At 39.6% G+C, this 18,319-nt stretch overlaps 1 protein-coding gene and 1 non-coding gene across 4 annotated transcripts in view; both read right to left on the minus strand.

Annotated features, from left to right (window-relative positions):
- Positions 1-18,319, minus strand: part of ABCG2 (ATP binding cassette subfamily G member 2 (JR blood group)) — a 112,880-nt gene that overhangs the window by 57,287 nt on the left and 37,274 nt on the right. The gene's annotated exons all lie outside the window — the stretch shown is intronic.
- LOC134386725 (small nucleolar RNA U13) lies at positions 4,148-4,249 on the minus strand. The gene has a single exon (XR_010024546.1). It is a non-coding gene; the product is annotated as a small nucleolar RNA U13 (small nucleolar RNA).

The raw sequence follows: 18,319 nt of genomic DNA on the forward strand, positions 1-18,319 counted from the left end.
CTCTCCTGCGGGAATGAGGGGGGTGCCACAGGCCTCAACCCTGCCCCTCTTCTTTCCTCCTTCTCCCACCCTATTTCTTTCCCCCTTCCCTTCTCCCTGTCCCCAAATGGCTCTGCAACAACATCACAGAATGTAATAAAATATATATTAATAAACTTAAAAAATAAATTTAAGGCCGGCCCATGGTTCACTTGGGAGAGTACGGTGCTGATAACACCAAGGCCACAGGTTCGGATCCCTATATAGGGATGGCCGGTTGGCTCACTTGGGAGAGCGTGGTGCTGACAACACCAAGTCAAGGGTTAAGATCCTCTTACCAGTCATCTTTAAAATAAATAAATAAATAAATAAATGTTTTAATTCCTCTCAATTTTGTCTTGATAAATTGATAGTAGAAATGATGAGAAAATTAATTAATCTTTTATATTTTAATAAGAAACACTGAGCTAATTTTTGTGTTTAACTGTTATGATTTTTTTGTTTTTGTTTTTGTTTTTTGGCAGCTGGCAAAAACAGGCTGCGTGGATCCCGTGACCTTAGTGTTACTAGCACCATGCTCTCCCAAGTGAGCTAACTGGCTAGTCCAGCCCAGCTTATTAACCAGTATTTCCTATTATTTATCCTCTCCTGTTTGCCTGATAATTTTATATTTTTCTCTTGTCATCTTTTACCAACTCTTTTAATTTAATGTAATGTAGCCTCCAAATATTTATTACGGCCTCAAATCAGATCAGGGTTTTTTTTGTCAAGAGCAATGCTCAAAATGCAAATTGTTTTTATCACTCACTTTTAAAAATTTTCTGCATTGTTTGAATTGTTTGAAATGAGATATATTGTTCTTATGAAAAAAATGTGAATTTTTAAGTTTTTTAAAGTGGTAGTGAGCCAATTTAACTATCTGTGCTAAGAACAGCAAGCAGAGAAGACACCCTACCTGACAGTTTTCTATACCATCTCTGAAAATATGCTATCAACAACACACAAAAAGGTTTGAATCTTGCAGTAGTTTCAACTAGGGGCAGTAGTGCTCCCTCAGAAGATTTTTGGAAATGTCCAGGAGCATTTTTGGTGGTCAAAACATTTGGGGTTGCTATTGGCATATTGTAGTCATAGATGCCAGAGAGGGAAAACATCCTGAGAAATAAGCAAGTGACATATCCAAGAAATCATTGCCAAATTCGATGTCATAATGATTTTCTCTTATGTTTTCTTGTAAGAGTTTTACAGTTTTAGCTCTTACATTAGGTCGTTGGTAATTTTTGTGTGTGGTATAAAAGAAGGGTCCAAAGTGCTCAAATGGCCACATGAAGGGACAGCACAGTTATAGGACATTTCCATCATCACAGAAAGTTCTGGTGGACTGTGCTGGTCTGCAGTGACTCAGATTTGTTTCTTAAGGAGATCACAAAAATTCGAATAAACCAGATAATTTTTCACAAAAAAAAAAAGAGAGAGAGAGAGAGAGAGAAGGGCCCAACTTTATTCTTCGTGGATGGATGTCCAGTTTCCCTTCCTTGATGGTCTTGGCAACCTTGTTGAACATCTTTTGCCCATATATGCAGAGGTTTATTTCTGGATTCTCTACTCTATTTTATTGGTTTAGATGTCTGTCCTTATGTATGTTCATCACGCTCTCCCAAGTGAGCGAACCAGCCATCCCTATATAGGGATCTGAACCCGTGGCCTTGGTGTTATCAGCACCGCACTCTCCTGAGTGAGCCACGGGCCAGCCCCCAATACGTCTTTGAATGTGTGACAAAAGCAGGCATCTTTGTCTCCTTCCTTTTGTCTCATTTTTTTTGTATCATTCCTGATCTTAGGGGAAAAACTTTTGGGTGTTTCACCATCCAGTATGATGTTAGCTATGGGCTTTTCATACACAGTCTTTGTCATGCTGAGGAAGTTTCCTTTTTTTAAAAAGGAAACTTCCTCGGGCTGGCCCGTGGCTCACTTGGGAGAGTGTGGTGCTGATAACACCAAGGCCACGGGTTCGGATCCCATATAGGGATGGCCGGTTGCTCACTGGCTGAGCATGGTGCTGACAACACCAAGTCAAGGGTTAAGATCCCCTTACCGGTCATCTTTAAAAAAAAAAAAAAATTATTTTATTTTGTCAATATACAATGTGGTTGATTATTGTGGCCCATTACCCAAGCCTCTCTCCCTCCTCCCTCTCCCCCCTCCCTCCCAACAACCTCATATCTGTTCTCTTGTCGTATAAACTTCAAGGAATTGTAATTGTTGTGTCTTCTTCCCTCCCCCTCCCCTGGTTATTTGTGTATTTATTTATTTATTTTTAGCTCCCACAAATAAGTGAGAACATGTGATATTTCTCTTTCTGTGCCTGACTTGTTTCACTTAATATAAGTCTCTCTAGGTCCATCCATGTGGTTGCAAATGGCAGTATTTCATTCTTTTTTATAGCTGAGTAGTATTCCATTGTGTAGATATACCACCTTTTCCATATCCACTTATCTGATGATGGATATTTGGGCTGGTTCCAACTCTTACCTATTGTAAAGAGTGCTGCAATGAACATTGGAGAACAGGTATACCCTTTGACTTGGTAAAGATATAACTAAAAAAAGAAACCTACAGGCCAATATCCTTGATGAATATAGATGCAAAAATCCTCAATAAAATACTAGCTAACAAAATACAGCAACACATATATAAAATTATACACCATGATCAAGTGGGATTCATCCCAGGGATGCAAGGTTGGTTCAACATACACAAATCAATAAATGTGATACACCATATCAATAAAGTTAAAGGACCACACGATTATCTCTATAGATGCTGAAAAAGCATTTGATAAAATTCAACACTCCTTCATGATAAAGACTCTCTATAAGTTAGGTATAGATGGAAAGTATCTCAACATAATTAAAGCCATATATGATAAACCCACTGCCAATATCATGTAAAATGAGGAAAAGCTGAAAGCTTTTCCTTTCAAGGGGGGAGAGGGAGGAGGAAGGGAGGTTTCGGTAATGGGCCACAATAATCAACCATTAATAAAGTTAAAAAAAATAATTAAAAAATAAATAAATAAATTTTTTTAAAAAATGAAAGCTTTTCCTTTCAGAACAGGAACTAGACAAGGATGCCCACTCTCACCACTCCTATTCAATATAGTGTTGGAAGTACTAGCCAGAGCAATCAGAGAAGAGAAAGAAATAAAGGGCATCCAGATAGGAAAAGATGAAACCAAGCTGTCCCTGTTTGCAGATGACATGATCCTATATATCAAACAGCCTAAAGACTCTACAAAAAAACTCTTGGAGTTGATAAATGATTTCAGCAAAGTAGCAGGATACAAAATCAACACACAAAAATCAGTAGCATTTCTATTCTCCAATAGTGAGCATGCAGAAAGAGAAATCAAGAAAGCTTGCCCATTTACAATAGCCACCAAAAAAATAAAATACTTAGGAATTGAGTTAACCAAGGAGGTGAAAAATCTCTATAACAAGAACTACAAACCACTGCTGAGAGAAATTAGAGAGGATACAAGAAGAGGGAAAGATATCCCATGCTCTTGGATTGGAAGAATCAACATAGTGAAAATGTCCATACTACCCAAAGTGATATACAAATTCAATGCAATCCCCATCACAATTCCAATGACATTTTTCTTAGAAATGGAAAAAACTATCCAGACATTTATATGGAATAACAAAAGACCACACATAACCGAAGCAATTCTGAGCAAAAAAAAATAAAGCTGGAGGCATGACACCACCTGACTGTAAACCATACTAGAAAGCTATAAGAACCAAAACAGCATGGTACTGGCATAAAAACAGATACACTAATCAATGGAATAGAATAGAGAATCCAGAAATCAACCCACACACCTTTTTTTTGTTTGTTTGTTTAATTTGGCAGCTGGCCAGTAAGGGGATTCAAACCTTTGACCTGTGTTATCAGTGCTCTAAGCAACTCAGCTAGTGAGCCAGCCTTCTTTCATTCCTAGTTGAGTGTTTTGTTTTATCATAAAAGGGCATAATAAATTGTTAAACAAATAAATGAGTGTGGTTAGTTTCAAGGGTTATATGAGTACAAAAAGAAATGTACATAAATCATAAATGCAAAGGAAGGATGATTTGAGGTAAATGTGCAAAGTCACCCCTTACATAAGGAACACAGTGTAATTCCCCTGACATTATCACAAAGTTTAGAAGGAGGCATATCTCACACAATAGCATGAAAACCCAATCATGCTTGTGAACCACAAAAGGACCCTAATCACATGAGGTTTTGTTTGTTATTGTTTTTGTTCATTTTAAAACACCAAACAGCTTTTGAGGTGGATTTTTATTATTAAAGTCTGGTTTCTAACAGAATTCATAGTTCTTCCTCTTCTTTGATATCTAATCTTCTTTATCTTCAGCCAACAAATAAAATCCTAGTCCTATCAGAAAACATTGACTTTTCGGCCAGCCCAAGGCTCACTCGGGAGAGTGTGGTGCTGATAACACCAAGGCCACAGTTCGGATCCTATATAGGGATGGCCGGTTAGCTCACTGGCTGAGAGTGGTGCTGATAACACCAAGCCAAGGGTTAAGATACCCTTACTGGTCATCTTTAAAAAAAAAAACACACTGACTTTCTCACTTTATACTATTGCTATCACTGAACTCACCAGTCCCCATGTCTCTGTCCTCAAATCCCAATGGTATTTCCAATGCTCCATAAAACCTTGTATACAGGAATTGCAGTAAAGCCACTCAAACATGCAGAAGTTTATCACAAAACTAGGTCCCTTCCAACTCCACTGATCCACAATTCTACTGAAGATGAGTTACTCAGCTTGCTGAGTTTAAATATCACTGAAATGCTCACTTGCAATAGATTTCAAACTGTGTTCTACAAATCCTAGGGTACTCAACAGAGGCTTCAGAGACTCCACAAACCTTTTATGTAAATAATATTTTAAAATACATTTTAACCACAAGAAAATGAAAAGATAACCACAGACTAAGAAAAAATATTTGCAAATTAAATATCTGATAAATAACTTGTATCCATAGCATGGATTTTTTTCCGAAAAATAAAAATAAGTAACATGTACACATTTTGGTTCCATTCTGCAAACTAATTTAAAAATGTAAATATTGCACATGCCTTTTTTTTTTCAAAAAGATGACCAGTAAGGGGATCTTAACCCTTGACTTGGTGTTGTCAGCACCACGCTCACCCAGTGAGCTAACCAGCCATCCCTATATAGGATCCAAACCTGTGGTCCTGGTGCTATCAGCACCGCACTCTCCCGAGTGAGCCACGGGCCGGCCCTGCACATGCCTTTTTAAAAAAATGTACAGGATAGAGGAACAATTTGTCCAGAATATATAAAGAACCATTACAACTCAATACCAAGAAGACAAATAACTCAGTTTAACAATGGGAAAAAATGTAAATAGACATTTCACCAAAGATATAAGTATAGCCAATAAGTGCATGAAAAGATGTTCAATGCCGTTAGTCAAATTAAAACCACCAGATACCACTTTATACTCACTAAAATGACTATAATAAAAAAGAGACAATTGTAAGTGTTGGTGAAAGGTTGTGGAGAAACTGGAACCCTCATACATTGCTGGTGGAGATGTGAAATGGTAAAATTACCTGGAAAACAGTTTGGAAGTTTGTTTTAAAAAACAAACAAATTTAATATATGAATCAGCAAATCACTCCTAGGGATCTGTCCAAGAGAAATAACAACATATGGGCCGGCCTGTGGCTCACTTGGCAGATTGTGGGGCTGATAACACCAAGGCCATGGGTTCGGATCCCTATACAGGGATGGCCGGTTAGCTCACTTGGGAGAGCATGGTGCTAACAACACCAAGTTAAGAGTTAAGATCCCCTTACTGGTCACCTTTTTTTTTTTTTTTTTTTTAAAGATGACCAGTAAGGGGATCTTGACCCTTGACTTGGTGTTGTCAGCACCACGCTCACCCAGTGAGCAAACCGGCCATCCCTATATGGGATCTGAACCCTTCCTTGGCCTTGGTGTTATCAGCACCGCACTCTCCCGAGTGAGCCACAGGCTGGCCCACTGGTCACCTTTAAAAAATAAAAATAAAAAGGAAATAACAACATATATTTACACAAAGGCCTGTAAGCAAATGTTGACAGTGGCATTATTCATAACAACCTAAAATTGGAAACCTGAAAACCCATCAGCTGTTAAGTAGATGAGCAAAATGTGGTATATTCATACAATAGGATCCTATTCAACAATAAAAATAAATGAAGTACTGATTTATGCTACAAGATAAATGAAGCCCAAAAACATGCTAAGTAAAAGAAGACAGACAAAAAATGTATAGGATTCCTTTTAACAAAATGCCTAGAGAGGCAATCTTTATAGTTAGAAAGTCATCTGGGGCTTGGATGTGGTCAATCAAAATTATAGGAGGCTATTGTTCTGGAATAAGTTCCTGCACTAGGACCCCACAGACCAGACTAAAAATCAAAATGAAATCACCCACACTAAAAGTTCCACATCACCAAACCCAAACATTTATTATCTGATCTTCCAAAGAATCAGGAGACAGAGATAACAGCCTAATTTCCCAAACAGGCCAGATTTGAAGTTCCCTCTGTTTTAATCTTTACAAAAAAAAAAAAAAAAAGTAACCTGATGTTAAACAATCAGTTATTTTTCTATTTTTCTGTCTCCCTGTCCCCACCTTACAAGGAAAATAACTTTGAAATGACCAATTCGTTCTTTGTTCTTATTTCCGCTTTGTTCAGCCCTTCTGTCTATAAAGCCAACCTCTTCTGCTCAGCTTATTGGAATACTTATTCTATTTTATGGAATGAAGTGTTGCCCAATTCTAGAGTTAAAAGTAAAGACAGTTGAGAGTTGGCTGGTTAGCTCAGTTGCTCAGAGCACAGCCTTACAACACCAAGTTCACAGGTTTGTATCCCCATACTGGCCAGCTGCCAAAAAAAAAAAAAGAAAAAAGAAAAAAAAAACAAAGACAATCTTTTCTATTTTTAAAAAAGATGACCTGACTGGTAAGGGGACCTTAACCCTTGACTTGGTGTTGTCAGCACCATGCTCTCCCAAGTGAGCCACAGGCCAGCCCTGACAACTGAGATTTTCAAACTAAATTTGTTGCAATTTTGTTCTTTGACAAATGGGAAAGGGGAAGGACTGCAAATGTGCGTGAGGAATCTTTCTGAGGTGATAGAAACGTCCTACAATTGGATTGGTAACGATTATTCAGCTCTATATATTTACTAAAATTCGTTGGACTTAAAAAGGGTGGAATATATTGGATCTAAATTTGGGCTGGCCAGTTAGCTCAATTGGTTAGCACATGGTGCTGATAACAACAAAGTCCAGAGTTCAATCCTTGAACCAGTCAGCTGCCAAAGAAAAAGCTAGGAGAGAGGAGCTGGCAGGTTAGCTGAATAGGTCAGAGTGTGGTGCCAATAACACCAAAACACCAAGGTCCGGGGATTGATCCCTATACCTGCCAACTGCCAAAAAACAAGAGTAAGAAAACAAACAAAAAAAAAGCCGATAAACAACAATGTGCCCCTTCTAAATATAGAGGTATATAATTATTTATTTATTTAAAAATTTAATAAATTGTACAAAAACATATTCACTATGGCCTCTCGTGCACTATATATACTAAAATTTAGCATATTGGAAACCTATTTTTTAACGTATTATTTTTATATGTTTCTCAGAATAAATCTTTTGTCATCTCTTTTCATCAGAGAGAATCATAAAATTGTAAGATGAACAAAGCAATACAAAAACCTGTAACTATTTCTGACTGCTAGGCCATGATTCAGACTTTTTCAATGATGTACAACTAAAACAAATGCAGAAAGAAATTTCTTTTTTTTGTTTTTTTAAAAGATGACCTGTAATGGGATCTTAACCTGCAGCCTTGGTGTTATCAGCACCACACTCTCCCAAGTGAGTCACCGGCCAGCTCCTAGAAAAAAATTTCTTTCAGAGGCTTACTATAACTATAATTCATATACCCTTTTCACAACATTTTTATGCTAATCAAAATTACTCTCAGTTTTCATTGACTAACTTCCTAATGAGTAAATGTTACAAATTTTAGCATGTAAAGTACTTATATCAATAAATATATAATTCTTTTTTATATATTGGGGTTATGCAACTATTTTTAATTTTTTAAAAGGTTTCTGTTAGGCCGGCCCGTGGCTCACTCGGGAGAGTGTGGTGCTGATAACACCAAGGCCACGGGTTCGGATCCCATATAGGGATGGCCGGTTTGCTCACTGGCTGAGCGTGGTGCTGACAACACCAAGCCAAGGGTTGAGATCCCCTTACCGGTCATCTTTAAAAAAACAAATAAATAAAAAAAATAAAAGGTTTCTGTTGCTATTACAAAAAATACCTGAATTTTCCTGGGTCATATGTGGACAAAAAGATCAAGCTCAAAAACATTTTTACTACTAGGCTGATTAAAAACAAGTTCAATTGAAAACAATACCTGAGGGGCCGGCCTGTGGCTCACTCGGGAGAGTGTGGTGCTGATAACACCAAGGCCATGGGTTCGGATCCTATATAGGGATGGCCGGTTTGCTTACTGGGTGAGCTTGGTGCTGACAACACCAAGTCAAGGGTTAAGATCCCTTTACCGGTCATCTTTTTTAAAAAAAAAAAAAAAAAAAAAAGAAAACAATACCTGAGTAGTGTCCTCTAAGGCTGCAATGAAGGTAGATGAGATTTTACTTCATACAGCAAAGTTTAATTTCAAAAGACATTTAAGAAAAAATATCAGATGTTCCATTTCCTCTTCACCTGACACTTCATAGAAACAGAGAGAGCTCTTGGCCCTTCCTCTTTCCTGCTGGCTGGAATCCAAGCATGAGGACCGGAGCTTCTGTAGCTGTCTGTCTTGGACTGTGCAATGACTTTGAGAATGGAAGCCATACATGGCGAAGCAACAAAGTAGAAGGAGCTTAGAATCTTGAAAACATGGAGTTACTATCTTTGGAATAATTGCCTCTGGATTTCTTGAGCATGAAAGATAAATAAATATCTAAATTATTTATACCACTGTCTTATAGCTAAACTTAAGCCCAAGATAAGAATGGTTCACCCATACTGGTCAGCTGCCAAAAAAGAAAAAAGAATGCTTCAGATGGGGGGAGTTGTAGGCACCAAGGCTTTGAGATAGAAAAGTGCCTGGCATCTCGAAGGCATAGCAAGTTCACTGTGGTGCGGGTACCAATAATGGGAGGGAGAATGGTAGCAGATGGGTGAGGGCAAACGAAGAGGCAGGTGGTATAGGGTCGGGTGGCTAAGTGGGACTTTGACTTTTTACTTAGATGTGGGAAGCCATCAAAGATGCTCAACATCACTCAGCATCCGGGAAATGCAAATCAAAACCACACTGAGATACCACCTAACCCCAGTTAGGATGGCTAAAATCCAAAAGACTCTGAACGATAAATGCTGGCGAGGTTGCGGAGAAAAAGGAACTCTCATACATTGTTGGTGGGACTGCAAAATGGTGCAGCCTCTATGGAAAATGGTATGGAGGTTCCTCAAACAACTGCAGATAGATCTACCATACTACCCAGCTATCCCACTCTTGGGAATATACCCAGAGGAATGGAAATCATCAAGTCGAAAGTATACCTGTTCTCCAGTGTTCATCACAGCACTCTTTACAATAGCCAAGAGTTGGAACCAGCCCAAATGTCCATCATCGGATGAGTGGATACGGAAAATGTGGTACATCTACACAATGGAATACTACTCAGCTATAAAAACGAATGAAATACTGCCATTTGCAACAACATGGATGGACCTCGAGAGAATTATATTAAGTGAAACAAGTCAGGCACAGAACGAGAAATACCACATGTTCTCACTTATTGGTGGGAGCTAAAAATTAATATATAAATTCACACACACACACACACAAAACCGGGGGGGGGGGAAGAAGATATAACAACCACAATTACTTGAAGTTGATACGACAAGCAAACAGAAAGGACATTGTTGGGGGGGAGGGAGGGAGGGAGGTTTTGGTGATGGGGAGCAATAATCAGCCACAATGTATATCGAGAAAATAAAATTTAAAAAAAAAAAAAAGAAGAAGAGTGTCTGGAGCTAAATAAATGTATATTTAGAAATTAAAAAAAAAAAAAAAAAAAAAGGGATTTGAGAAGGAAAAATGACCTGATTGATTTATATCTTATTTGTTTTTTCTCATTTTTCATTTTTAAATTTTTTTTCTTGATTTATATATATATATATATATATATATATATTTTTTTTTTTTTTTTTTTTTTTTAAAGAAGACCGGTAAGGGGATCTCAACCCTTAGCTTGGTGTTGTCAGCACCACGCTCAGCCAGTGAGCAAACCGGCCATCCCCATACAGGATCCGAACCCGTGGCCTTTGTGTTATCAGCACCGCACTCTACCGAGTGAGCCACGGGCCGGCCTTCTTTATTTATATTTTAAAAGAATCTCTTTGTAGAAAATAGACTGATGTTAATGCTTACAAATCCTCATGTGGGTACATAAGTACTTATTTCAATATTCTCTACACTTCTTTTATATATATAAAATATTCTAAGGGCTGGCCACTCAGCTCAGTTGGTTAGAGTGTGGTTTTGGTAACACCAATGTCAAAAGTTCAGATCCCCATACTGGCCAGCTGCCAAAAAAATAAAAATAATAAATAAATAAATAAATAAAATATTCTAGATTACAAAATTTCATGGAAAATTTATCACAGTTACCTTTATTAACTGGCCAAAGCTAAAACTGAATCATTTATAACTAGTTTTACCTAATTATAGCCTATCAGAATAAAGAATGTGTTAACACAAGGGTTGTTTGGTCTATATAGACACTAGAAGACAGAGTCCTTATAGTATATCATTGGCCCAGAGAACTCTGCATTTCATCCTGCCTCTGTGTTTTACTAACCTGGACAATGACTTTGACTAAATTACTTAAACTTCCTAATCTACCAAAGTGTAATTACCTTTATCTCCAAAGATTTTGTGAGGGTTAATTGCTTAGCATAGTTCTTAGCACAGAATAACCATCCCATAAATGGTGTCTATCATTGTTAATCACAATTATCAGAATCTGAGAAAACTTAACTACACTTTTAACATTGGATCAGGGCAATATGAAACCTTCAGGTGCCAAAGAGTAGTTCTATGTCATGGATAGAGACAGCTCATACAAAGATTTTTTATTACTTGATAAAAAAGTCCAAGTGCATCTGCTTTACTGATACCTGGAAGTGCCTTTGTAGAAGACTTGAGCCATAGAAAGAAATGTCCCATAAGAAAACCAGTTAGTTACCATTCTGATTCATACCTCAATTTCTTGTGAGTTTAATTATGAATCAGCAACTTTGAGCTTCGTCAGAACAAGTACACCAAAAAGATCCAGTTTCTGGCCCCCAGGCCCAGCTTCTTAACTAGATTGATCTTACCCATGAAGGGCCTTTAAAAAGTTCATGGGAAGATTTGTATTCTTTTAATCCCACTTTTCCACAAACTTTTTGAAGTACCCTAATAAGTACTGCTGCTTAGTCAGCAACTTATCATTCAACAACTAATTCAGACATCAAAACAGACAAAAAAATGTGTTTGCCATGGCTATTGAGGACAGAAATTGGCTTTTCTTTTCTTTTCTTTTCTTTTCTTTTTTTTAAAAGAAATTGGCATTTAAAACCATATGAGTAGACTTCCAGTTTCTGGTCAGTCATGTAGGAAGCTTGGAAGTCACTGCATTCTAATAAGTAAAAAGCTGAAGAAACTGTAAAATAGAGAAGTGAGAATACATAGCAATCCACTGCTCTAAAAATTGGAACAGTAGGGCTGGCCAGTTAACTCAGTTGGTTAGAGCATGGTGCTGATAACACCAGCTCAAGGGTTTGGATCCCCATACCAGCCAGCTTTCTGTCCTCCCCTCCCCCCCCCAAAAAGGTCAATTGGAGAGACAGGTAAATAGAGAATCACAACTTATTGGAACAGAAATGCCCTAGTAGAAAAACCCTCATGGGAACTAGTGCTGGGGTAGGGAAACCTCAGCTGTAATTGACAAATTGCTGGAGGCAAAGAATGGACAAATCTGTGAGTTAAAAACTTTAAGGAGAGGACTGGCTAGTTTCCTCACTTGGTTAGGGCATGCTGTTCATAACACTAATGTCAAGGGTTCCCAGATCTCTACACTAACCAGTGCCAAAACAAAACAAAAATCTTTAAGGGGCTCACCACTTTTGTGGGTTCTACTACTGAAGCTCTACCAGTTCTCAAAGTGAAGATCCAAGAAAAATCCCCTCCAGCATCCAGTCAAGGGAGGGGAAAAGTAGCCATTTATATATATATATATATATGTATTTTTTTTTAAAAGATGACCGGTAAGGGGATCTCAACCCTTAGCTTGGTGTTGTCAGCACCACGCTCAACCAGTGAGCAAACCGGCCATCCCTATATAGGATCTGAACCCGTGGCCTTGGTGTTATCAGCACCGCACTCTGCCGAGTGAGCCACAGGCCGGCCCTAGCCATTTTTATATATACCAGAACATTCTGTTCTTCTTATCAAGGTCCACCCTTAAGAAAAACTTTAAGAAAACTATTTTACCAGAGCCTAACCTATTGGTCTTTTATCAGCTTCTAAATGACTAGGAGAAGGAAATACCCAACTCCAGGCCCCTCCAGCCATCCTGTCCCATCTAAGGTTGGAGAAGTGTGTTCATGGCCTAGAGGCACAGGCTCACTATAGGACAGAGACCTAACTGTAGGACTGTAGAATGCTTCCTCCCTTCCCCCTACTACTTATCACCATGTCACTAAAGACCTATCTACCAGAGTTCCTTTTACCCAGTACATCATGTCCGGCTTTCAACAAAATAAATTACAAGGCAGGGGGGCTGGCCACTTAGTTCACTTGGGACAGTACGATGCTGGTAACACCAAGGTCAAAGGTTCAGACCCCCATACCAGCCAGCTGCCAAAAAAAAAAAAAAATTACAAAGCATACTAAAAGGCAAAAATCACAATCTGAAGAAACAAACCAAGTATTAGAATCAGACACAGGAATGTTGAAATTATGGCTGGGAATTTTAAAATTCCCAATTATGATTAATACTCTAAGGGCTCTAATAGATAAAGTAGATAGCATGCAAAAACAGATGGGCAGTGTAAGCAGAGAGATGAAAATCAAAAGAAAGAAAATGAAAGAAATGCTAGAAATCAAGAACACTATAACAGAAATGAAGAATGCAATTGATAAGCCTATAAGTAGAGTGGACACAACTGAGGAAAAAGTCTCTGAGCTTTAGGATGTGACAACAGAAACTAAAAAGTATGGGGAAAAAAGGCTGATAAAAAGGGAGCAAAAATATCCAAGAACTGTGAGACAACTACAAAAGGTATAAAATACACATAATGGGAATACAAGGAGAAGAAACAGAGAAGGGAAAAAAGCAATATTTGAAGCAATTATGGCTGAGAATTTATTCCAAAATTAATGGCAGATACCAAACTAGAGATCCAGAAAGGCCAGAGAACACCAGGCATGATAAATGCCAGATAAACTACACATAAGTATTTTATATGCAACAGCAGAATAACAAAGTATAGAAAAAACCTTGAAAGACAGAGAGGAAAAAAAGCAGCTTAGTGAAGTGAAGATAAGAATTACCTCTGACTTCTCAGAAACCATGCAAGCAAGGAGAAAATGCAGTATACTTAAAGTGTTGGTGGAAAAACCCACCAACCTAGAATTCTGTTTCTTATGAAATGATCCTTCGAAAGGAAAGGAGAAATTACTGGCCAGTTAGCTCAGTTGGTTGGAGCACAATGTTATAACATCAAGATCAAGGGTTTGGATCCCCATATAGGCCAGCTGCCAAAAAAAAAAAAAAGAAAAGAAAAGAAAAGAAAAGAAAAAATCTGAAAAGTAAAGAAGAAATAAAGATTTCTCAGACAAACAAACATTGAGGGAATTTGTTGTCAGTAGACCTGCCTCGCAAGAAATGTTAAAAGAAGTTCTTCAGAGAGAAAATTGATAAGGTCAGAAAATCAAATCCACGTAAAGAAAGGAAGAACATCAGAGAAGGAATAAGTACAGGTAAATCAGAACTTTTTCTTTTTTATTCTTAATTGGTCTAATAGATAACAATTTGTTCAAGATAATAATGGTGTACTGATTATGCATGCATATATATGTGTGTGCGTACACATGCAATTGTGTATAAGTGAAATGAATGACGACAATGATAAAAGAGATGGGAGGAGAAGGCTGGCCAGTTAGTATGGGACCGCGCCCTTTTTCTAAGCAAAAACAACAGATGGGCTAAATGGATAAAAGGTGGCGCCCAAGGGAACTTAAGGGGGAGGGCTAAGCATAGAGAGGCAAGGCACGTGCACATTTGACCTTTTCAAGGATTGGCCTAAGCTTGGAAATCCCCACCTGGTAAGCATATAAATATGATCTTTTGTGTTACAATAAATGGAACTGCCTGACAGAACCCCCGCTGCGTGTGTGTGTGTTTGTTCCCTATCTGGGAGAGCAGCGGTGTGCTCACCCATCTCTTGGAATCTTTTTTTGCCCTGTGTCCTGGGGGGGAGAAAAGGGCAATCCCTTTGGCCCCAACCCTCTAGGGAAAGGAAAAACCTGTTGGGGTCCTGTGAGGCTGCCGTAGATGCCCAACAGCTGGTGCCCCATGTGAGGACCGTGCCTCATACCACTTTCACGTTTTCCTTTCCACTGGGATGGCCAAAAATGCCGCACGATCCTGAAAGACAGATGATGAAGAGACCTGCAGTGCAGAGCTTCAGAAAGAAGGACAACGTTCAAGAGAAATCTGCTATCGGGGTGAGTACCAACTGCCTCAAGGTCATGTCTTTCCTTTTACTTTCGTTTCTTTCTCTGTCTTCTCCTTTTTAGTTTTTGGCCATGGGGAATTACCCTGTTAATGTTAATCTGGGGAACCTTGGGAAGCCCAGGATTTAAAAGAACTAAAAAAGGCTGTTGCCAAGGATGGCCCTAATTTTCCTTGGGCAGAAACTATCCTTCAGGGACTAGCCCATCAGCCCTGCACCACTCAGGACTGGAAGATGTTATGTAAGGCCCAAACTTGTTTATTAAGTTCTGTGCCTTTTATACAGAGGAGTGCCATGCCCAAGCAGAAAGGAATCAAGCAGCCAATCCTGTCATCCCAGTTACCTTTGGCATGTTGTCCAGAACTGCAGATCAATATAGTACAGGAATCCAACAGGCGGCAATCCTGCCTCCTTACCAAGACCAGGTCAGGGCTGCTGCCTTAGCTTCCTGGGCAAAGGTCACAGAGGGCCCACGGAGCCCCAATTGCTGGAATAACCCGGAGGCCCAATGAAGACCTCCCTTCCCTTATTGTTAGGGTAGAGCTAAATATACAGAGAAAATTCCCCCCCCCAGCCCACTCAGAGATCAGTTTGTTAAGATGCTTGTATGGGATGGAATGACCACTGATCATAAGTTGGCTTGAGCAGCCTTAAGGGACCGATCCATGGAGAAGTGGGTTATTGCTTCCAAGGTGGTAGGGAGTCAACATTTTCAAGCCAGGACTTTATCCACAGCCTTGCAGGCTCAGACACAAAACTTAACCGAAGGCTTCAAGGCGTTTACCACCCTGATCCCCTCAGGAAACAATACTTCCCCACCTTTCAAGGGACAATGTTTTGGTTGCGGAAGACAAGGTCATTTAAAAAGCTTGGGGCCGGCCTGTGGCTCACTCGGGAGAGTGCGGTGCTGATAACACCAAGGCCATGGGTTCGGATCCCATATAGGGATGGCCGGTTTGCTCACTGGGTGAGCGTGGTGCTGACAACACCAAGTCAAGGGTTAAGATCCCCTTACCAGTCATCTTTAAAAAAAAAAAAAAATCTTAAAAAAAAAAAAAGCCAATGTCCCAAGGCTAAAGGCAAAAAATCCCCTACCACACCTTGCCCCTGATGTAAAAAAGGGTTACATTGGAAAAAGGACTGTAGGTCCAAATTTGACAAAGATGGCAATCCTTAAAACTAAGCCAGGGGCAACCCCTAGCCCCGTCACCCCAACGGGGTCATAAAAGTAACCAGCCAAAAGGGCCCAGGGATAATTGGACAGTCCCTATAGTCCCTGAAGTAAGGCCAAAAATGGACATCATCATCGAGGGTAAAAGGTTCCGATGCTTAATTGATACAGGGGCACATCGAACTGTCCTCTGCCAAGAGGAAGTGCCTGCTAGCTGGGATGTTGTCCCTGGGCCTCAAATCCTCAGGGTAGGAGGTGAAACACCATCTTTTGAAACAAAAGGATGGTTAAAATGGAAAGTGCAGATGGCACGACTGGGGAGGTGAAGCCCCTCATTGCTTCCAGACTTAATGCTAATCTTTTAGGACAAGATGTCCTTGGCCAGGCAGATGCTTACATCACCTCTGATCATAAGGGCTTTTATGATGAGCTTTTAGATAAGGAAGAATACCAACAACAGTTCAACACCCGCTGTCACCCTAATTACAAAATGCGAGCTCAACAACCCCTCCCCAGAATCAGGGTTCACCCCCAATTCTAGAGGCTGCTGCTCCCCTGGTCCCCCAGATTAAATGGAGAGATGGACCTCCAATATGAGTGGAGCAGTGGCCACTCCCTTCTCACAAACTACAGGCGTTAAGAGATATTATCCAAGAACAACTTAGGTTGGGACACATTCGACCCTCTGTCAGCCCTTGGAACACACCCATTTTTGTAATAAAAAAGGCTTCAGAAAATGGAGAATGCTCCAAGATCTTAGAGAGATAAACAAACGGATGATTATTATGGGGGACTCCTTTGCGGGGCCTAACTTGGGCCCTTGCCATCCCCAGCCACTTGCTTCTCATGATCATTGATCTCAAGGACTGCTTTTTTTCCATCCCTCTCCATCCACTTGATTGCGAAAGATTCGCCTTTTCAGTCCTATCTACCAACTTCCAAGGGCCCAACGAATGGTATGAATGGATGGTTTTGCCCCAATAGTCCTTCTTTTTGCCAAAATTACGTATTTCAATTGTTGCTGCCTATTAGGCAGCTTTTCGAAGTTACATTATATATATATGGATGATATTATTTTGGGGGCCCCTACACCTAATCAGTTGGCCAACATTTACAAAATTTTACAAGGTTGTTTGAGTAGGGGAAACCTTCACATTTCATCTGATAAAATTCAAGTTGTACCTCTTTTTAAGTTCCTGGGGTCACAACTAACCCTGGAAAGCACCAGCCCTTTAAAACCTCAGCTTTCTAGTCAGGATGAGTACTCACTTCCTGAATTACAGGGTCTTTTAGGAGAAATTAATTGGCTTCGATCTTGGATCCCCATCCCCACAGGGGAATTAACTCCCTTATTTGAGTTCAAAATTACTTAAACCGGGCCCAATTAGCCAGGTATTGTGTCACCATTCCTTTACAGTTATGGCTCCTGGCCAGCCAATCCACAATAATGGCGGTTTTGGTACAGGAAGGGCAGCCCCTCCAATGGATCCATATTTCTCTCAGGGGGTCTCCCCAAGTTTACACCCTTATTGATCAATTAGATGATTTAATTATAAAAGGGAGAGACACTGCTATATGCTGTTACACCAAGGAACCAGATAAAATAATAGTCCCCTATCGACTGTCTGATTTTACATGGCTTAGCAGAAACAATGGTTGACTGGCACTGGCATTAGAAGGGTTTTGGGGCCTTATTGACTGCCATTATGGAGTTCACAAGTGGGTATCATCATTCAACCGGTTAAATTGGGAGGACCCACATTTGTTTTCCAACCATCCTTTAACCGATGGATATAATATATTCACAGACGGTGGGAAAGCAGGAGCTGCAATTATAATTTATCAGCCTCAAACATTTCAACATAACCCCCCACCAAAAAAGAGTTTTCAACCTTGCGATGGGTCCGCACAATATAAAGAATTATTGGCAATTATGATGGCTTAAAAAGAAGTTCCAGACCCCATGAATTTGTTCTCTGATAGTTTATATGTTGTAAATTTATTGCCTGTGTTGCTCAATTCTCATATCCGACTGGACAACAACCCTATCACACCACTAATGATAAACCAACCTATTTATGTGCACCATTTAAGGGGGCACCAAGGGCTGCCTGGGTTCCTTTCTTCAGGAAATGCCCTGGCAGACAAAATATCTTCCACAGGCACCAATGTTTACACCACACAGTGTGCATCTGATTTTCATGCCTTAATTCATGTTAACTGGAGAGGGCTTCAAGCCCGATTCCCACAAATCCCAGTTTCAC

This window comes from Cynocephalus volans, chromosome 9 (genome assembly GCF_027409185.1).
Source record: "Cynocephalus volans isolate mCynVol1 chromosome 9, mCynVol1.pri, whole genome shotgun sequence".
Classification (NCBI taxonomy): Eukaryota; Metazoa; Chordata; class Mammalia; order Dermoptera; family Cynocephalidae; genus Cynocephalus; species Cynocephalus volans.